Here is a 20223-nt window from a genome sequence, read left to right as displayed (position 1 = left end):
GCCATCCAGAGGCTCCTTCTTCTACTTATGAGGATTCCGATGCGGAAGAATCTATTCCATCTGCCTCTCCACCAGAGGAATTTTCCTTTGGGGAAACCTTACATGCCATGAGAGAACAATTCCAATGGCAGGGACAAGATTTCTCAGATTCAAGAAAAAGGCTTAGGGCCTTTCTACACTTACCACAACATAGGCCCTTAGCTATACCTCCAGTTCTGCCTGTTGTGGATGATGCATTTAATGATGTTTGCACTGCTCCTGATACTTTACCTCCAGCCCCTGCCAAACCAGATAGGTTTTACAGGGTACCAGACACTCATCACCACCTATACAAGGCCCCACTTGCAGATCCTGAGACTATCTCCCAGGGGCCTAAGGCAGTAGCTTCGACCTCAACAAAACCCTCTCCTTCTGAAAGGGAATCCAGGTCCTTAGAGAGATGGGGAAAAAGTTTACACCTCTGCTACTCTCTCAGCTAGAGCTTTGAACTGTCAGTTTCATATGATCCAATACCAAGAGTTTATGCTTGATCAGTTAACTAAGAAACTGTCCTCTGATGACTCCTTAGATAAGAAATATGTTTTAGAAATGGTGAATAACATTCAGCAGGTTAGTAACCATTCTTTAAAATGTGGCTATGATGCACTGGAGGCTTCATTTAGATCAGCCATGACTGGCACAGTTATAAGAAGGCATGCATGGTTGAAAGAACAGGTCTTGCTGGATCATGTTAAAGCAAAGCTGTTAGATGCTCCTATGGATAAGGCCAGTCTATTTGGTACTCCTGCTCAACAAGTAATGAAGAAAATGGAAGAGAAGGCAAAATCTGTACAAACAGTTAAGGATTTCTTACAGGTTCAGCCCCCAAGGTTTAGCAGGAACTGGCCTTCCAAAAATTGGTCCTTTCCAGACTCCTCAAAATCTCAGAGAGGCAGGAATAGACGTTCCAGAGGCAGAAATCAATCCAGAGGAGGTGCCTACAGAGGACGCCAGTGGCAAGGCAATAACCAGCGAGGCACAGACACAACCACTGCCACTGCAACAGGACAATCACAGTGACTTGGCTCTGACACCGCCTACCAGGGAACAAATAGCAGCACCTTTAGGCGGAAAGTTAGCCTTATTTTCAAAAAAATTGGCACTATATCACAAAAGACAAGTGGATTTTGCAAACCATAGACCAAGGCTACAGGTTTCACTTCCACACCTTACCAGTAAAAAGAGGAATGCCAAGCCTACCTCCAAATCAAAAAACAGAAGCTCTAAAGCAGATAGCTCAATTGACAAAGATGAGAGCTGTGGAAAGAGTACCACTAACAGAACAGGGTAAAGGATTCTACTCCAGACTCTTCCTAGTACCAAGAAAAGAGAAAAGTTGGAGACCTATTCTCGACCTGTCCGCCTTAAACACATTCATCATTGTCCCAAAATTCAAAATGCTGACCCTACAGCAACTTCTTCCCATGCTGGGCAAGGAGTGTTGGCTGGTAACTCTAGATCTCAAGGAGGCATACCTGCACATCCCCATACGACCAAATTGCAGAAGATACCTCAGATTTCTTGCAGGATCAGAGCATTATCAATTCTCAGCATTGCCCTTTGGCTTATCTACTGCCCAGAGTATTCACAAAATGCCTGGCATCAGTAATCGCTCATTGCAGGCTACAGGAATCCAAATTTATCCATACCTGGACGACTGCCTGATACAAGCGGACAACAAAAGCAAGCTGACAAAAGACTTACAAAGAGTCATTTGCTTACTACAAGCCCTGGGATACACAGTCAATTTAAAAAGTCAAGACTGATACCATCCCAAACAAGAACATTCTTGGGTGCGGAATTGGACACAGTAAAACAGATGGCATTCCTAACTGCAGAAAAACAAGAACAACTCCTCTTTACTTCTTGGCATTAACAAAGCAGAACAAACTAACAGCAAGAAAAGTACTGCAGGCCTTGGGCTTCATGGCATCATGCATAATCCTGGTCCCCCATGCCAGACTGCACATGAGAAAGCTACAGTGGTACCTAAAGAATTTATGGTCTCAACACAGGCACAGCTTAGAAACCGAAATCCCACTAATCCCATGCCTGAAACAAGAGTTCCTATGGTGGGCTCAAGCATGCCAGTCAAACCCAGGCTTGCCCTTCCACAACTTTCAAGCAAGCCAAACCATCACAATGGACGCCTCAGACCTAGGCTGGGGGGCACACATGTTGGACAAATGCATACAAGGATTATGGACTCCAGACCAGCTGCACCTGCACATAAATCAAAAAGAAATGCTGGCAGTAAAACTAGCAATCCAGAATTTCAGACCATTCCTCAAAGAAGGCCATTTAATGATAAGAACAGACAACACCACAGTCATGTGGTACATCAACAAACAGGGAGGCACTCATTCATACCCCCTATGCAGAATGACTCTGGACCTTTGGAATATGGCTCTGAGCTACAACATCCAGTTACAGGCCATATTTGTACCGGGAAAAGAAAACACCCTAGCAGACATGTTAAGCAGAACTACCTCGGATGCTCACGAATGGATGCTACACCCGGACATCTTCAAGGCCATCACAAAGAAATGGGGAATGCCACAAATAGACCTATTCGCATCCCCTCTCAATCACCAGCTCAAGAAATTCTGCACAAGGACATACCACCCACTTGCATGGAAGGTGGACTCTCTATCCTTCAGTTGGAAAGGCCTGACAGCATATGCATTTCCACCTCTTCCTTTGATGCACAAGGTACTACTGAAAATCAAAGAGGAACGTCCAAGGATAATTCTGATAGCTCGAATTGGCCAAGACAACACTGGTATCCAGTGCTGAGGAGCACGTCTCGGGGAGAATGTGGACACTACCCTGATGCCTTTGATGTTAACTCAGAACAACTACAACATCATGCATCCAAACCTAAAACTCTGCAACTGACTGCCTGGAACATCACATAACAGCAACTAACCCAGACTTATCCCAAAGGGTTAAAGACATTATCCTTGAAGCCCGCAGACCTTCAACAAGAAGGAACTATGCAGGAAAATGGAAAAGGTTTGTCATTTGGAGTACTGAAAGAGGAAAAGATGTGTCGAAGATAGATATTGCTAACATCCTGGAGTATTTGGCAGAGCTTCTCCATACAGGCCTGTCCTATTCCTCCATCAAGATACATGCATCAGCTATTTCTGCAGAATACAGCTTTGATCCCCCTGTCTTCTCACATCCTCTACTCAGGCAGTTCCTCAGAGGAATCAAGAATGTAAAACCTCCTAGGAAACCACCATTACCAGCATGGGACTTGAACTTTGTGCTAGAAAAATTGACACTTCCTCCATTTGAACCAGCAGCAACAGCAGATCTTCAACACCTATCATGGAAAACTGCTTTCCTACTGGCAATTACTTCAGCAAGGAGGGGTTCGGAACTACAGGCCTTAATGGCAGTACAACCCTTCCTAATCTTCCATCAAGATAGAGTGTCCATGAGAACTAATCCTACATTTATGCCTAAGGTGGTATCCAGAGTGTCTCTAAACCAGGCAATCCACCTACCTACCTTCTTTCCCAATCCACAGAACAGGGGGGAAAGATTGCTGCATACCTTGGATGTACACAGACAGTTACGCTACTACCTGGACAGAACCAAAGGTAACAGAAAAACTGACCAGCTTTTAGTAGCCTATGCAACAGGAAGGGAAGGAAAAGCAATTTCCAAACAGACAATCTCCAAATGGATAGGAAATTGCATAAGATTCTGTTACTCCTACCATGGAAAACCAATTCCACAGAACATAAGACCTCACTCTACAAGGGCTACAGCCACTACCACAGCTTTCTTACGAGGAGTGGCAACCAAGGACATTATTGAGGCGGCTACTTGGACCTCCGTGCATACATTTGCCAAGCATTACAACTTACCTCTATACTCTAGATCCCGAGCAGGGTTTGCCGCTGCTGTATTGCAAGGGATCCTAACTACACCATAATTCTTCTTCCTCCTCCCCTAGTTTGGCTATGGTATTCTACCCATTTGTTATGACTGCAGATGCATCCTTGAAGGACATAGTACAGTTTTGTACCTACCATAAATGTAGATGTCCGAACAGGATAGCATCTGCAGTCAGGATTACCCACCCTCCTTCCCCTCTGTGGTACTCCTTGATATTTACCCTCCTAATAGCTAGCTGGGGGGGTCTCTTATGGTGTATTTGTTTGTATATATGTACATACATGCTTATTTTTTGTGTTTGCCTTCTACCTTTTTGGAAACATTGGCATTTATCCAAAATTTAGCTTTCCAAGAGGGCAACTGGCATCTGGGGCAAGAAACACTGAGGAAAATGGCGTCGGCTGATGCCTTTATACCCGAAGACCAGCAGAGATGACGTTGGGTGAAGTGCGACACCAGCCGAGGCCAGACCCAGACTTTGGAATCCGGCCGACCGAAGGGCTGCCTGACGACAGGACAACCCATTTGTTATGACTGCAGATGCTATCCTGTTCGGACATCTACATTTATGGTAGGTACAAAACTGTACTTTATGGTGAGTACATAACTTTTTATTCTGTCTAGTCTAGCCAAATTATTGTACCTTGGGGAATAATATGTACATTTTCTACAAGTTCCTACCACTGAATTCACGTCTTCCATACCAACTATTTTCTTAAATTTCTTCAAAACTCTAACCGGTTTTGTGATATTTTCCCTTCTACATATCCCTGATACATTCTCGCTGTTGAAAATCAAGTTTCAGACCCACCTAGAAGTAATATTCCCTGCTGAAAGCTGACTATTTATCCAAACATTTCTTAAGCTTCATAATAGCAGTTTTAGGTGAAATATAAATACATGCCAGTGTAACCCTCCTCCATTGCCATTAGCCCCTTGCTACCATAAATCTACCATTACTATATTTTTTCCTGTTCTAAAACTATCAGAGCTCCTCTAGAAATTAATATAAGTACTCCCCTTTTCCTTTCTCCCTGATACTCTACTGAATATCAGTCCTGTAGCATTGCTATTTTTGTCTTTTTCCACTGGTTTTCATAGTCTGTTTACTTTTTGGCATTCTCTCTAGCCATTGTGTGTGCTTACCAGCATTGCTAATTGCACTTTGCATTTCTAAAAATAATTCAGTACTATTCCTTTTTGGTCTATACCTGTGAGGCCATTCATGTTCCAAAATAATGTTTACTGTGGCTATTATAATAAGAAGCTATTATTCCCACGATTTACATATAGGTTCATAGGTAGATACTAGGCTATCTGCCCTAGGGCATTTATAAGCCTAGCCAGAGTGTATTTGGCTTCCGCCTCCCTATTAGATTAGCCTACCTTGCCTCTGTAAAGTAGGTCACAGAAGGTACCCTTTTAAGATTAGTTTACTGTGCCTCTGTCTAGCAGGGACACAGAAGAGATCCCAGGGGTGAATTTGCGATTTCCCATCCACGCGTCCAGATTTCGCTTGAAGAGGGTCAGCGAGGGGCTATGTCTAACATGAATTGGGATTCTATTCGAGTGAGGGGAGCCTCTGGGAAATGAATCTGTCCCTCCAGCATGTCCTATTTATTTTTGTGCTGAGGTTTAGGTCCCTGGAGCATGTAGCTCTAAGAGACTTGGATTTTTTGAGGTGCAGCATGTCCATTAATTCTGGGTTTGACATGGCTTTGTATGTCAGGCATAGATCGCCTCTGAGTAAGCAGTAAGCAGCTGAGTAGAGCTGGAGTTTCTTTAGTCGAGCTGCATAGGACATCTGTTTGTAGCCCATGATCCTCTTGGTGAGGTACTTTTGGGGTCTCTCCATTTGCTGCAGGTGTTGGGTAAGGTACATCTCAAAAGGGGCATTGTATTCAATTATGGGCCTGATGAGTGACGAGTAGAGGGGCACAATGACCTCTCTTGATCTAGATGCGAACCCTTTCGTGATCAGGTGGGCTATATAGAAGGTCTTTCTAACCACTTTGGCAGTGTGATTATCAAGGGAGAGATTACTTACTTAATGGATTACCACCTATGTGGTAATTTGTGGGCACCTTGTTTTTCCCAAAGGGGATGACTATGCACTTTTTAGCATTTAGCTTGAGGCCGTGGCTCTGGCACCAAGCATCCGTCTCTGAGAGACCCTTTTGGAGGATGCTTGTGTCAGCTGGAGATTCGATTATGGCCCCCAGTTTGCAGTCATCTGCGAACTTTGTCAGCCATAATCCTCCCGTGTTAGTCTGAACCTCAGAGAAGTATATACCGAACAAAAGAGGTCCCAGAACTGAGCCCTGTGGTACGCCACTTGTAACTGGTTTGGATTCGGACATGGCACCTGCGATTCTGACCATGTGGGTTCTATCTCTGAGCCAGTTTGCAACCCATCTTCTGATATAGGGGTTGATGTTTAAGCTGGTAAACCTATTTATGATGCCCGAGTGGGGTATTGTGTCAAAGGCTTTTGCGAGGTCCAGGTAGGCTGTGTGGACTACCTTGCCCTCATCTATGGCTTTGGTAACTGTTTCAAAGAAATCAACTAGGTTTAAGAGGCAAGATCTGCCCTTAACAAAGCCTAATTGGGTAGGGTCCAGTGTCTGGAGGCTCCCAATGTCTTTGTTTATGAGTTCCATGATAATACGCTCCATAGCTTTACAGACCAGACTAGTCAGGCTTATGGGGCGATAGTTTCCGGGGTCCGTTGTGGCACCACCTTTGTGGAGTGGGACCACTGTAGCTGTACACCATTCTTTGGGTACATATCCTGTAGTAAGGCTAAGTTTGAACAGTGACTTAATGTGAGGGTTCAGTTCTTCTTGGAGCTCGTATAAGACACAGCCTGGGACACCATCCGGTCCCATAGATACTGTGTTTTTTGCTTTGGAGAGGGCAGCTTTCACCTGTGCATCTGTGATGTCAGGGAGGTTACATTCAGTTGGGATAGGCATTTGCTCCTTTGGGGGGAAAGGAGGGGAGAAGTTTCCGCTGAATCTGTCTGCCAGGATGTTGGCTATGTCTGTAGGTTCGGTATATTTTGTACCGTTATGCAACAAGTCAGAGCATATCTGGAAGTTTCCGCCCATGTTCCTGACATAACTAAAGAAGGCCTTGTGATTATCTTTAGTGTCTAGGGCAATTTGTCTTTCTAAATTGGCCTTTGATGATTTTATGAGGGATCGAAGTTTCTTGCTAATACTGATCAGAGATGCCTTCCCTTTTTGGGATTTTGCTGTGTCATGTAGTAGCTTCCTCCTTCTGTTGTATAGCTTATTTATGGCCGGGGTCCACCAGAGCAGTCTCCTGTTTTTGGAGGAATGAGTCTTGGTTTTATTTGGGATAGCACGATCCATGCATTCCTGCAGGTGCTCATAGAATGCATTTGTAAAGGATTCTGCGGATTGGGCTGTATTATCCTCTGGCCCAGAGGCTTTGAAGGATTCCACCTCAGTCTTGAGAAGTGCAAAGTTGGCTTTTGAGAAATTCTTTACAGTGATTTCCTTGGCTGGGTGTGGGGATGGGATATGGATGTCCAGGGAAATTTGTTTATGGTCTGATCTTACCAATGAGGGGTTTACCTCTGGTGTGGAACATAGAGTCCCCATGTTGGTGATGAACAGGTCCAATATGTTGTTCCCTCTTGTGGGAGTGGTGACCAGTTGTTCCATTGTGTTAGAGTTTATAAATTCAAGGAACCGTTGGGCGAGGGTGTTTCGGCTTGAGTAGTTTTCCCAGTCAATGTTTGGGTAGTTGAAGTCACCCAATGACATAGTGTTTGGAGAGACCTTCATATTCTCTAGTGTTCTCAGGAATGCCAAGTGCGGTTCCTGTAATAGGGAGGGTGTTCTGTAGCAGGCTACAAACTGAAAGGCAGTTTTGCCCGCTGTTAGTTGCACATGGATGGTTCCCGATGCTTCGTGCAGTGCCACTAATCTGGGGGTGTAGGTATCTTTGATGAATATAGATACTGCCCCTCCTTTTGTGCTTCGGTCCAAGTTTTGGGGCCGAAACGCATCGTATGAGTTATAACCTGGTAGTGCTGGGGTGCTCTCAGGAGCCTTGAACCAGGTTTCTGTTACTGCACAGACATCGATTTTCTCCATACTAAGGAGAGCCTCGAGTGCGTGCATCTTGAGGTTTAGACTTCTGGCATGGAGTAGCATTACCTTTAGTTTTTTTATCCTTGGGTTGTCTATGGAGGTGGGTTTTTCCTTTGAGCTTTGCCTAAAAAAGGCACTATGGGGGTGGCAAGAGCCTTGGCCAGTATACGAAAGCCTAAGGGTGACAGGTGCAAGCTGTCCCTAGCGAAGCAACGTGGCTTGTCGATCATGTCATCCCAGGCTGACAGACACTGGATCCCCTTTGAATGACATCAATACTTTAGCCAATTGTTGAAACTGATCATTTTGTCTTTATACTGTGGCATCATTCTTTATGAGGCAAGATGCTCAAGGTCAAGGTCATACCAGCCTGGGCTACATAGTCAGAGAGCTTCTCTATGTCTCTCTTCATGTAGTCCAGGGACGTACATTTCAGGTCATTCACACCAGCATGGACAATGACGGAGTCATACTTGTACTTGCTTTGGAGTAACCTGAGTGCTTGCATTATGTGGCGGATCCTGGCACCCGACAGGCAGCTTACAGTGACCTTCTCCTTGTTCAGTCTGGTGAGCGGGACGTCAGTGTGCCGGACAATAGAGTCCCCTATAACAAGTGTATTTGGTGTGTTGTTTGGCCTTAAGGGCTGTGACACTGAGGCACACTGATTTTGTGAGATATGTGATTCGTGGGTATTGTTGAGGGGTGGCTGTTGCTTGGATATCTGCTTAGGAGTTCTTTACTTTTTAGGCAGATTTTTATTTAGAGCCTCCGAGTATGTTTTTGTGTGTTTATGTGTTGGGTATGCAGATGCAATAGGTCTGTGCGAGGCTGGATTTGTGGTGTGGATGGTTACCTTTTCCTCCTGACTGACTGTGCCAGTCTTGGGTTGAGAGAGCTCTGCCTCCAGTTTGGCTGTGTAACTGCATCTCTCACATGTATTAGAGTTTGTTGGAAGGAGGAGAGGGTTGACTGTGTACATAAGGCAATTGTAACATTGCCTCAAAATTCCCAGATTCACCAGCTGGACTGGAGAGTAACCTTGAAACCGACCCTTGGACATACCAGATTAATATAGGGAACTGTTTTTTTACTGATCAGATTAGGGAAGGGAACTGATTTTTCACTTGATCAGGAAGGACCAATCAGGAGCCTAATACTTATGAGAAGTCAAGGAGGGTGTAGTGCTTTAGTTAGTTAGTGTTTCCTTATAAGAGCTGAGCAAGTGCAGGGCTTTAGAAAGAGAATAGAGTGATTACTTTGAGAGTTTGAACAGTGCTAAGGGAAAAAGTGAAGAGCAGCCTTTGTGGAGCCTGGAATAGTTTAAACCTGTTTAGGCGGCGCTGCTCAGTGCGCAAAACTGCGCAAAAAGAGAGTTGTAGGGTTTTAAGAGAGCGAGATCAAGGAATTTAGAATTTACCCAAAATAGCCAATAAAACTACAGCTTCTAGGTAGTAACCACTCCTCCAGGGACAGGCAGGCTGTTCAGTGTTAACCACTCCCACTGGTGAGCACAGAGACTTCCCTTTAGCCCAAGCAAGCACTGGCCTTCTAGAAACTTCCAAACAGTTCAGAACAGCAAATCTGTAACTGAACTTTCTTAAGTTTCAGAAAGTGGGAAAAAAGCAAGATTTTTTTTCTTTTTGTTGTAGTTTAAAGGTAGCAGAGATACACAAGAAGCAAAATAATCACAACAGTGCAATAAATGACCCCACACTTGAGTGCTAGGCCAAAATCAGGTAAAATGCAGTTTTTAGAGAAAAAAACGATTTTAAATTAAGTGCAACACAGGAAATGCAGTAAACAGGCTCTAGATGTGTTCCAAGTACTGTTACTGTTACATATATAAACTTTAGCAAGCCAGAAAATGCCAAAAAGTAGGCGGCAAAGCAGTAAAACTTAACAAAAAATCAGAAGAAGATACTTAAAATCACAAATGTGGCTCCTTTTCTTCTCTCAGCGTTTTCTCCCCTTGGTTGGTGCTTCAGCAACAATTAGCAAGCCTGAAAAGACACCAAAACCACGAGGCAGCCGGGTTTTCAAAGGAACAGATCAAGGAGTTTAGAATTGACCCAAAATGGCCAATACAACTACAGCCTCTAGGTAGTAACCACTCCTCCAGGGACAGGCAGGCTGTTCAGTGTTAACCACTCCCACTGGTGAACACAGAGACTTCCCTTTAGCCCAAGCAAGCACTGGTCTTCTAGAAACTTCCAAACAGTTCAGAACAGCAAATCTGTAACTGAACTTTCTTAACTTTCAGAAAGTGGGAAAAAAGCAAGATTTTTTTTTCTTTTTGCTGTAGTTTAAAGATAGCAGAGATACACAAGCAGCAAAATAATCACAACAGTGCAATAAATGACCCCACACTTGAGTGCTAGGCCAAAATCAGGTAAAATGCAGTTTTTAGAGAAAAAAAAACGATTTTAAATTAAGTGCAACACAGGAAATGCAGTAAATAGGCTCTAGATGTGTTCCAAGTACTGTTACAGATATAAACTTTAGCAAACCAGAACATGCAAAAAAGTAGGCAGCAAAGCAGTAAAACTTAACAAAAAATCAGAAGAAAATACTTAAAATCACAAAAGTGGCTCCTTTTCTCTCAGCGTTTTCTCCCCTTGGTAGGTGCTTCAGCAACAACTAGCAAGCCTGAAAAGACCTTTAAAAGGTTGCGCCTTTACAAGGAGATACACACACTCATACAGTTGTCAAGTGTAGGATTCAAACCCCTAACAAACTATTTAATGATACTAGAACAATACGCATTTACATAACACGCTATACACATTACATAACACACTGTATACATAACACATTATACACATATGACAGCTTTTTTAAATGTCTATTTCCAGCTTTTGTGTTACATGCACCCACTAATGTTTGGCAGGTTGATCTTTTATACAGTTGTTGCTTGTCGTTTCCATTTAACCTATGTGACATTTTACAAGACGTTTTCTTTTAAGAAAAACAAATACACAATAACACATCCATAACCTGTTAACTTAAAACATACACTCAAAACTATGCACTTCTTCAAATAGTGAAGGTTTAACCCTCCTGATAGGAACAATTGTCCCAAATTGACAGCTGCACACAAAGGCAAAATATTACCTAAAATTAGGGTTATCCATGCTAAGAAGCTTGTTGCATCCTGTAGTCCTCCTTACACAAATTGCTTTCTGTCCTTGTCTTATTTGTGTTCCCCTTCCAGATGTGAAAAACAAGTTGTATGTTTTCAGAAAACATTAACTTTTAGCTGTACATAAAACTAAATTATACACTGTTTTATAAATGCATTAAAGTATTTAGTTACCAGAAAAGTTCTTCTCTTATATTCACTTCTGGTAATTTCAAACTTTATTTTCTACTGAACTGCTTTCCTTTGTACTTTTTAATGTTATATTTCTCTCAGTAAGCAATGTCTAGACCTCTGTTTATTGTCTTCACCTTTAGTCAACTTGTTTCCATGGAGACACATGCTCAAAATAAAGAGCTACTCTCAGCTCCAGATCTCCTAACTGGTACTGAACATCTATTTGCTTAAAATATTTATTATATTGTGGTCTCTCATTTTTTAAAAACCCATTTGCATTCGCAAAAAAGTGTCAGAGTAAGCAAAGGGCATTAATCCAGTCATTCACCTCACAAAAAGTAATAGAAAATGTTTTAATATTATAATCAGTGCACTTTTATACCCCTTCCTCCACCCCAACAACCAAGATTATAAACTGTGGACTTAAATGTGTTTTGGTCCAGGCTTTTTTTTTTTTTTTTTACATTGTAATGACTGTATTTCTTTAAACGTAAAAGAGAAATGAAAAAAAATCTGCTTACTTTATCTATTTAACATACAACAATCACTGAAAATACTTCACTATATGACATGCAATTTATATCAAAATACTTTATACAAATATTAAGATCAAAAATTGTTTTACTTAAGTTATTTTTCAGTTTCCCTCTCTGTTTTTTTTACCTTTTAGTGTCCTTCCAAACATTAATGATATGAAGCTGGGCATATGCCTGTTATTCCCCCAAAAAGTTTAACAAAGACTACAGAAATCCAATCTTTCTCAGCCACTTTTTCTTATAAGGTTGCATTTCACAAATGTCATTGATGCTGTATAGTCTCAAATGTATTCACTAATTTCAGGGTTGCTGGTCTTCTTCCTGTTCATCTCCATCTCCCAGCCCCAGGCTCTGGTTCAAGTCCAGATACTCCACATTTTTCTAGTCAACTTGTGCTTTTATCTGTCTCTCAAGCATTTTCCTTTGGAACATTGGAAGAGGTTTCATTGGCAAAGTATCTCTCTGAGCCTAACCATTAGAAGAATGAGAAGTAGAATCCCCCTGAGTTTGACGGCTCACCCATTGTTGCTAAACTTTTGTATTTCCCCCTTAGCCTGTTCTGCATCAATAAATTACTTCAAAAGTACAGGGATAAAATATTCTGGAGAGAGCTGGATGCAGCAGCTTGAATCTCATACCTACTGCTTGATATTCCCTGAGTGCTGGGATAAATTTGCTTCTCTTCTGCCTGGTGTACAGTGAACAATTTGCCACAAACACTCTACTGTCTCCAATCTATCCAGTTTTGTCAGGATCAACTCTTTCTGCTGATATGCTTGCATCTTTACTAATGTAAGTCTTGACTGCTTTCTCATTCCCAGGTTTGGAGCATACACACAATGTGCCCTTTCAGTTGACAATCCTGCTGTGGAATATCAGTCCAGTAACTTAGTTGTGCTTATATAAAATTAATACAGTCAGTTCCTACAGTTTCTCTGGTACAGCAGGAAGTCTCATTTTATTTTCTGCATGCTTTGCCCTCTAATTCTGCCATTTTTTTTTAAACAGCTCTTCTTGAGCTTTCTCATTCTTAGCCAGTCTTTTCTTTATTTCAGCCTCTGTTTTGCAGCGTTACCAGCTCACCTGAATAGCTGTTTAAAGCTTCTTCCATTTCCAGCCTTTTGTTATTTGCGTTGCTTTATTCTTTCAGTGTTTCATTTATTTTAATAAACCCTGAGTACATTTGAGTTATTTTTCCTCTAAATTACTGGAAGCCATTACTTGTATCAAAACTCCGCTTGAACTGTTTTTTGCTGAACTGCTACAGGATTCTTCCCAGACAGTGTTTTCTCTACAAATTTTCTGTTTGACTTTCTTTCCAGGCAGTGTGCTTACTAGCCAGTAACTGAATTTTGCTGAAGCTGACAAGATCGCTGGCTATTGTTTCTCAGATGTTCGTGTGACACTGCTGCAGTCATTACACTTGGGTTATCCTGCCGTCAGGTGGTTCCCCAGTTGGCCTGAGTTCCAAAGTCTTGGTCCGGCGTCGGTTGCTGTCGCTTCTTCCCTGACGTCAGTGCGCCAGGGGGATATAAGATGCAGCCGACGCCATTTTCTTCAGTCTTTCTTGCCGCACGGTGCCCGAAGCAGAAGCAGTTCGCCAATGCTGGTCGGCCGACTCCTGAGATTTTCAATCCGAATCCAGAACCGAAGTCTTCTAAAAAGTTAAGTACCCCGTTGGGGAAACTTTTTCTTGCCTCAGACCGATGTCAGTAAAAGTTAATAATTGCATTTCTTGTGGGAAGCAAATTACCTCATAAGGATTTCCACTCCTACTGTATCCCATGCCTAGGCCCAGACCACGACGTCACTGATTGTCGGTTTTGTGCTAGGTTTAACAAGCGCACTATTAAACATCGGTTTGATTTTGCCCGACATTATTTTGGCAGAAAATTCAATTACACCATGCCGTTGGAACTTCCGATGATCGGAATTCATAAAAAGCGCAAGGACAAGGACAGGCATCTGAGACCCAAGACTGACGACGAGGCCTCTTCTAGGCCGGTCGCCGGTTTCCAGCGAGGCGCCTACACAGCCCCTGACGACCGCTTCAATAGAACCACAGACCGCCTCCGACTCCCACTTGGAGCTGGCTGGGCCTTCGGACGCTCTTGGTTTTCAGATTACCAAACTTAATCCTACAGAGGGAACCGGAGTAGCTGAACAATCCACAGCTTCAGAGGGTGTTTTCAGACCTACCAAGTTAACCATTAAAAGCCTCCCTTAAAAGCAAAGAAACAGCAGCAATCTCCAGGGCAGGCTTCCATGCCTAAGAAACAAATGCTAAAAATGGCCGAAGACCTAATCACCCTGATCAGAGGGTCCCAACCCCCTCCAGATAAAAGGCCCAGACAAGATGCAGACTATGAATCTTCAGACCAGGTGTCCATCTCCTCTGACTCATCCTCAGACCTAGGATATTCCTTACCCCCTTATGAGGATTCTGATGCTGAGGAATCAATTCCATCAGCCTCTCCGCCTGAGGACTACTCCTTTGGGGAGACCTTACATACCATGAGGGAGCATTTCCACTGGGAAGGCCAGGATTACTCAGAATCCAAGAAAAGGCTCAGAGGCTTCCTTTTATTGCCTCAACACAGACCCCTTGCAATTCCGCTAGTGTTAGATATTGTGGATGATGTAAACACTGAATCCAGCTTAAACCCTGACTCTTACCACCAGCCCCAGTTAAGCCAGATAGATATTACAGAGTCCCTGACTCTCACAAATTTCTATACAAAAGCCCTGTTGCTGACCCTGAAACTATTTCTCAGGGACCCAAAGGGATTAAGGCCTCATCAGCTAAAAATCCAGTCCCCTCTGACAGAGATTCCAGAGCATTAGACAGATGGGGCAAGAAAGTTTATACATCTGCAACTTTAGCCATGAGAGCCTTGAATTGCCAGTTTCACATGCTAAAATATCAGCAATTTTTAATATCTCAGTTGAAACAAAAGATGCTTCCAGATTCAGATCCTCCCAATTTGAAAGAAATGCAGGATTTATTGCATGCAGCTGAACAATTGGGAAAACATACTTTGCAATGTGGTTTTGATTCCTTAGAGGCCTCCTGTAAAGCAGCAGTTACAGGCTCTATCATTAGAAGGCATGCTTGGTTAAAAGAACATATGCTACCAGATCATGTTAAGGCCAAATTACTGGATGCACCATTGCAGCGGGATGTGTTGTTCGGAGTTAAGGCAGAGGAGGTATTAAAAAAGATGGAAGATAAGGCAAAATCTATGCAAATGGTCAAAGATTTCTTACAGGTTCAACCTCCTTGTTTTAGCAGAAATTGGCCAACAAAAAATTGGTCCTTTCCAGTCACAGACAGACCTCAAAGGGGCAGATATAGACGTCCAAGAGGTAGAGGTCAGACACAAGGCCCTTACAGACCTCGACAATGGGGGTACACCAGGCCAGAAAGAAGGGGAAGACAGACCTCAACCTTATAAAAACAGTTTCAATGACTTCCCACTACAGCTGCCAAACATCTCTCTCTTGGCAGCCCCCTTAGGAGGAAAACTGGCTCTTTTCTATCACAATTGGCATTGCATCACCAAAGACAAATGGGTTCTCAACATCATATCTCAAGGTTACAGATTCCACTTCCACACTCTTCCAAGGTTAAAATGAATGCCAAATCTGCCACCAAATCAATGGGCAGAGGCTCAAAAACAAATTACAGCACTCATGGACTTGAGAGCTATTCAGAAGGTACCACCACAAGAGCAAGGACAAGGATTTTACTCAAGACTCTTTCTGGTTCCCAGAAAGGACAAAGCCTGGAGACCCATTCTGGACCTTTCTTCTCTGAACACTTACCTGGATATTCCGAAGTTCAAAATGTGGACACTACAGCAGCTTCTTCCCATGCTGGGCAAGAAAGCTTGGCTCGTGACTTTGGACCTCAAAGAGGCATACCTGCATGTCCCTATCAGACAAAACTGCAGAAGATACCTCAGATTTCTAGCAGGTTCAATGCACTATCAATTCTCTGCACTGGCCTTTGGCTCATCTACTGCACCCAGGGTCTTCACAAAGTGCCTGGCACCAGTAATTGCATTTTGCAGGCAAAAAGGAATTCAGATTTACCCATACCTGGACGACTGCCTAATCCAAGCAGAGAGCAAGGACATTCTTCTAAAGCATCTGGCATACGTAAAAAAGTTATTAAGTTGCCTGGGGTACACAGTAAACGAAAATAAATCAAAACTAGTGCCCCTCACAACAAATAATATTCCTGGGTGCCAGTTTAAACACAACGGCCCAGATGGCTTATCTCACGCCAGACAAGCAGGGACAACTGACTTAGTATTTTCATTTAATGGCAACAAAGACCCAACTCCCTGCAAGAAAAATTCTGCAGGCCTTGGGCTGCATGGCATCTTGCATACTACTAATTCCATATGCCAGACTGCTTATGAGGAAACTACAATGGTACCTAAAGAGTGTATGGTCTCAACACTGTCAAAATTCGGAAACAGTTATACTACTAATTCCTTGCCTACAACAGGAGTTTCAGTGGTGGGCTCAAGCTTGTCACCTCAACAAGGGACAGCCTTTTACTCAACCCACAGCCAGGCAGACACTGACAACAGATGCATCAGATTACGCCTGGGGAGCACACATGGCAGGAAAATGTATTCAGGGCGAGTGGCTCGCAGAACAAAGACATCTCCACATCAAAAAGAGATGCTAGCTGTACAAAATGCAATTATATCTTTCAAGGACCTGCTACATCCAGGACAACTACTACTAAAGACAGACAACACCACAGTTATGTGGTACATAAACAAGCAAGGGTGCACACACTCCTATCCCCTTTGCAGGCAAACTATGAACTTGTGGAACACAGCTTTAAACTACCAAGTTCATCTGCAGGCACAATTCCTGCCAGGAGAGAAAAACACACTGGCAGACGACCTAAGCAGAAACATCATGGATCCTCAAGAATGGCAATTGAGTCCACAATTATTCAGAATGATAGCACAAAAATGGGGGAAACCAGACATAGATCTGTTTGCATCCCCAATAAACTGCCAACTACAGAAATTCTGCACAAGGAGCTACCATCCATAAGCATGGAAAGTGGATGCCCTCTCATTCAGCTGGAAAAAAACTACAAGTATACGCTTTCCCTCCCTTACCTCTCCTTCCAAAGGTACTCATAAAAGCCAGACAGGAAGAGCCAAAGATGATCCTGATTGCACCAGACTGGCCACGCCAGCACTGGTACCCAATCTTAAAGAACTTAGCACAAGAACCACCCTGGATTTTGCCTCAAATCCCACAGCTGTTGACACAACACAACAATCAGATACTTCACAGCCAGCTAAAGACCTTACATCTAGCTGCATGGAAAATTCCTTAATCAAGCAAGCATTGCCTCTCCCCAAAGCTGTTATGGATGTCATTCTGGAGGCCAGAAGGCCTAGCACCAGGAAAGCCTACTCGGATAAATGGAAGAGATTCTGTGCCTGGAACCAAGCACACAGCCTTGACCCTCTTGTCCCAAACATTCCTCAGATACTTCAATACTTAAACTGAGATGCTGGACAAGGGCCTCTCCTTCTCATCCATCAAGATTCATGCCTCAGCCATTTCTGCTCATTACAACACGGATCCACCAATTTTTTTTCAAATCCTTTGCTCAAACAGTACCTCAGAGGGGCTAAAAACATGAGACCACCCCGTAGAGCACCTACACCAACTTGGGACCTCAACTTTGTTTTGGAAAAATTAACTTTACCTCCTTTTGAGTCAGCTAACACAGCAGAATTAAAATACATCTCTTGGAAGACTGCTCTGCTACTGGCAATAACATCAGCAAGAAGAGTTTCAGAATTACAGGCCACTAATGGCAGTGGAACCTTTCCTCATCTTCCACCAGGACAGGGTGTCCTTAAGAACTAACCCTACGTTTATGCCAAAGGTAGTATCAAGTGTGGCTCTAAACCAAACTATTCACTTGCCAACTTTTTATCCAAACCCACAGAACAAAGGGGAGAGACTACTGCATTCCTTAGACATTCACAGACAGTTATGCTTCTACTTGGACAAAACCAAAGCTTTCAGAAAATCTGAGCAATTATTGGTAGCATATGCTGCAGGAGCACAGGGAAAAGCCATTTCAAAGCAGACTATTTCAAAATGGATAGCTCACTGTATAAGTTTGTCCTACACCCACCATGGGAAACCTGTACCTAGCAGCATTAGATCACACTCCACCAGGGCAACAGCCACTTCAACTGCCTACCTCAGAGGAGTGCCTACCAAGGATATTTTAGAAGCAGCAACTTGGAGTTCTGTACATACCTTCACCAAACATTACCATTTGCCTTTAAATTCCAAATCCAGAGCTGGCTTTGCCACTGCTGTGCTGCAGGGCCTTATAGCCACCCCTAATGCCTTATAGAGCCATCCTCCCTACCTCAGCTTTGGGATTCCACCCAAGTGTAATGACTGCAGCAGTGTCACACGATGAACATATTACAGTTTTGTACCTACCATAAATGTAGATGTTCGAGTGTAGACACTGCTGCAGTCCAGGTTACCCTCCCTCCTTCCCCTCTTACTTTCTGGTACGTACCTAGGTCTTCTACCCTTATTTCCTAAGGGAGTATTTGCTGGTAATTGAAAATGGTTGTTTGCTTTTCTAGTATATATTTTACTAGCAATTTCAAAGGCCTACCTATTTGGGGGCATCTGACATCTGGGGCAAGAAAAACTGAAGAAAATGGCATCGGCTGCATCTTATATCCCCCTGGCGCACTGACATCAGGGAAGAAGCGACAGCAACCGACGCCGGACCAAGACTTTGGAACTCAGGCCGACTGGGGAACCGCCTGACGGCAGGATAACCCAAGTGTAATGACTGCAGCAGTGTCTACACTCGAACATCTACATTTATGGTAGGTACAAAACTGTACTTTTCTTATTTCATTTTGGGAGAGCTGAAATTAAGTGTGCAGCCGTCTTGGAAGTCCCCCTGAAAAACAAGTTTTCTTGGTGACTATCTCCTCTGCTTGAAAGATGTTTTAGCTGCAGACCCTTATCTGTTGGGAACCTTATTTTCACTTTCACAATGCTATAGATTCTGTCCCCTGAGATTGCACTTTTAACATTCTAAACACTAGTGGTGTGACACTCAAGTCTGTTTCTTTTAGCTGCTCCCATATCAATGCTTCACTTCCTTTTTCTGCTCTGCTGGCGCCATTTCCTATCCCTGAGCTGATACTTCACATCAGTTAATCTTGCCAAGTGGCAGTACTTTGCATTTTTCTGCAGTGAAACTTAAATTGCATCCTTTTCTCACTTAGTCAGCCCTTTCAAGACCTTCCTTGTTTTCCCCGAGTTCTTTACTGCTGCATTTTGTCTTTGTGTCATTAGCAAAAGAATTTGAACCCATTCTCTCTTCCTTCAGATACATCTGAAATTAACATTAAAATTTGAAATTTGACACAGGTACAACTTCTGTGATACTCCAGTAGTCGTATTCCTGATATTACCTCTCTCATCACAGCCTTCTGTATTCTGCCTTTCAGTATTCTAAAGTCCTTAGTGTTGGTCCTAACCCCAGTAAATTCAGATTTCCCTGTCACTGGCCTTTATGGGACAAAGGTAGAGGCCTTTTTAAAGTTCAAGTAGTGCTTCTCTGTCAAGTTCTCCTGCAGTTCAGTCACAAAATTTTACCAGATTAGATTGATTACTTCTTCTGGTCATGAACCTGTCTTTGTTGGCCTTGAGATTGCACTCCTGTAAGAAAGCAGGCAGCCTGTACTTCATATCTGCCAGTGTTGTCAGGCTAATATACATCTAGTTCCAAGCCCCCCCCCCCCCCCGAACCAAGGTATCAATCTTGCAGCGCCTTCCCATCCTCAAGCACTTCTGCACTGTTTAATGATCTGTTGAAGATCTCCATCAAAAGCTTCTTCAGTCACTGGCCAGTTTCCTGCAGACCCTAGATGGCAGACCATCTTATCTCTGTACTTTATCTACCCTTACTGCTGTAGTGCAGTACATCTCCTGCCTGTCTAAAATAGTGTTAATCCACTGCTTTCTGCACTCTGCCCTGCACCCCACCCACCATGGTACTCTTCCATCGTTTTTAATTAATACTGAAGTGAAGTGTTCATTCAGTGCCTCTGCATTTTCCTTATCTTCAGTGATCTTCCTCCCATCCCTTCATCAGCCCGCCCAGGTCCCTCTGTCCCGTCCTTCTTTCTAATATCTACCTAAGAAGCATTTGTTCCCTGTCTTGCCCCTTTGACTAACTGCATTTTGACTTGTGCCT

General features: G+C 43.2%; 1 protein-coding gene across 7 annotated transcripts in view; it reads left to right on the top strand.

Annotated features, from left to right (window-relative positions):
• Nucleotides 1–20223, top strand: part of EVI5L (ecotropic viral integration site 5 like) — a 2636797-nt gene that overhangs the window by 2552239 nt on the left and 64335 nt on the right. The window lies entirely within an intron of this gene.

Source organism: Protopterus annectens, chromosome 9.part0, assembly GCF_019279795.1.
Source record: "Protopterus annectens isolate FY-2018-M chromosome 9.part0, PAN1.0, whole genome shotgun sequence".
NCBI classification, from domain to species: Eukaryota; Metazoa; Chordata; order Ceratodontiformes; family Protopteridae; genus Protopterus; species Protopterus annectens.
The sequence above is the reverse complement of the archived record's forward strand: the minus strand, read 5'-3'. Positions and strand labels throughout refer to the sequence as shown.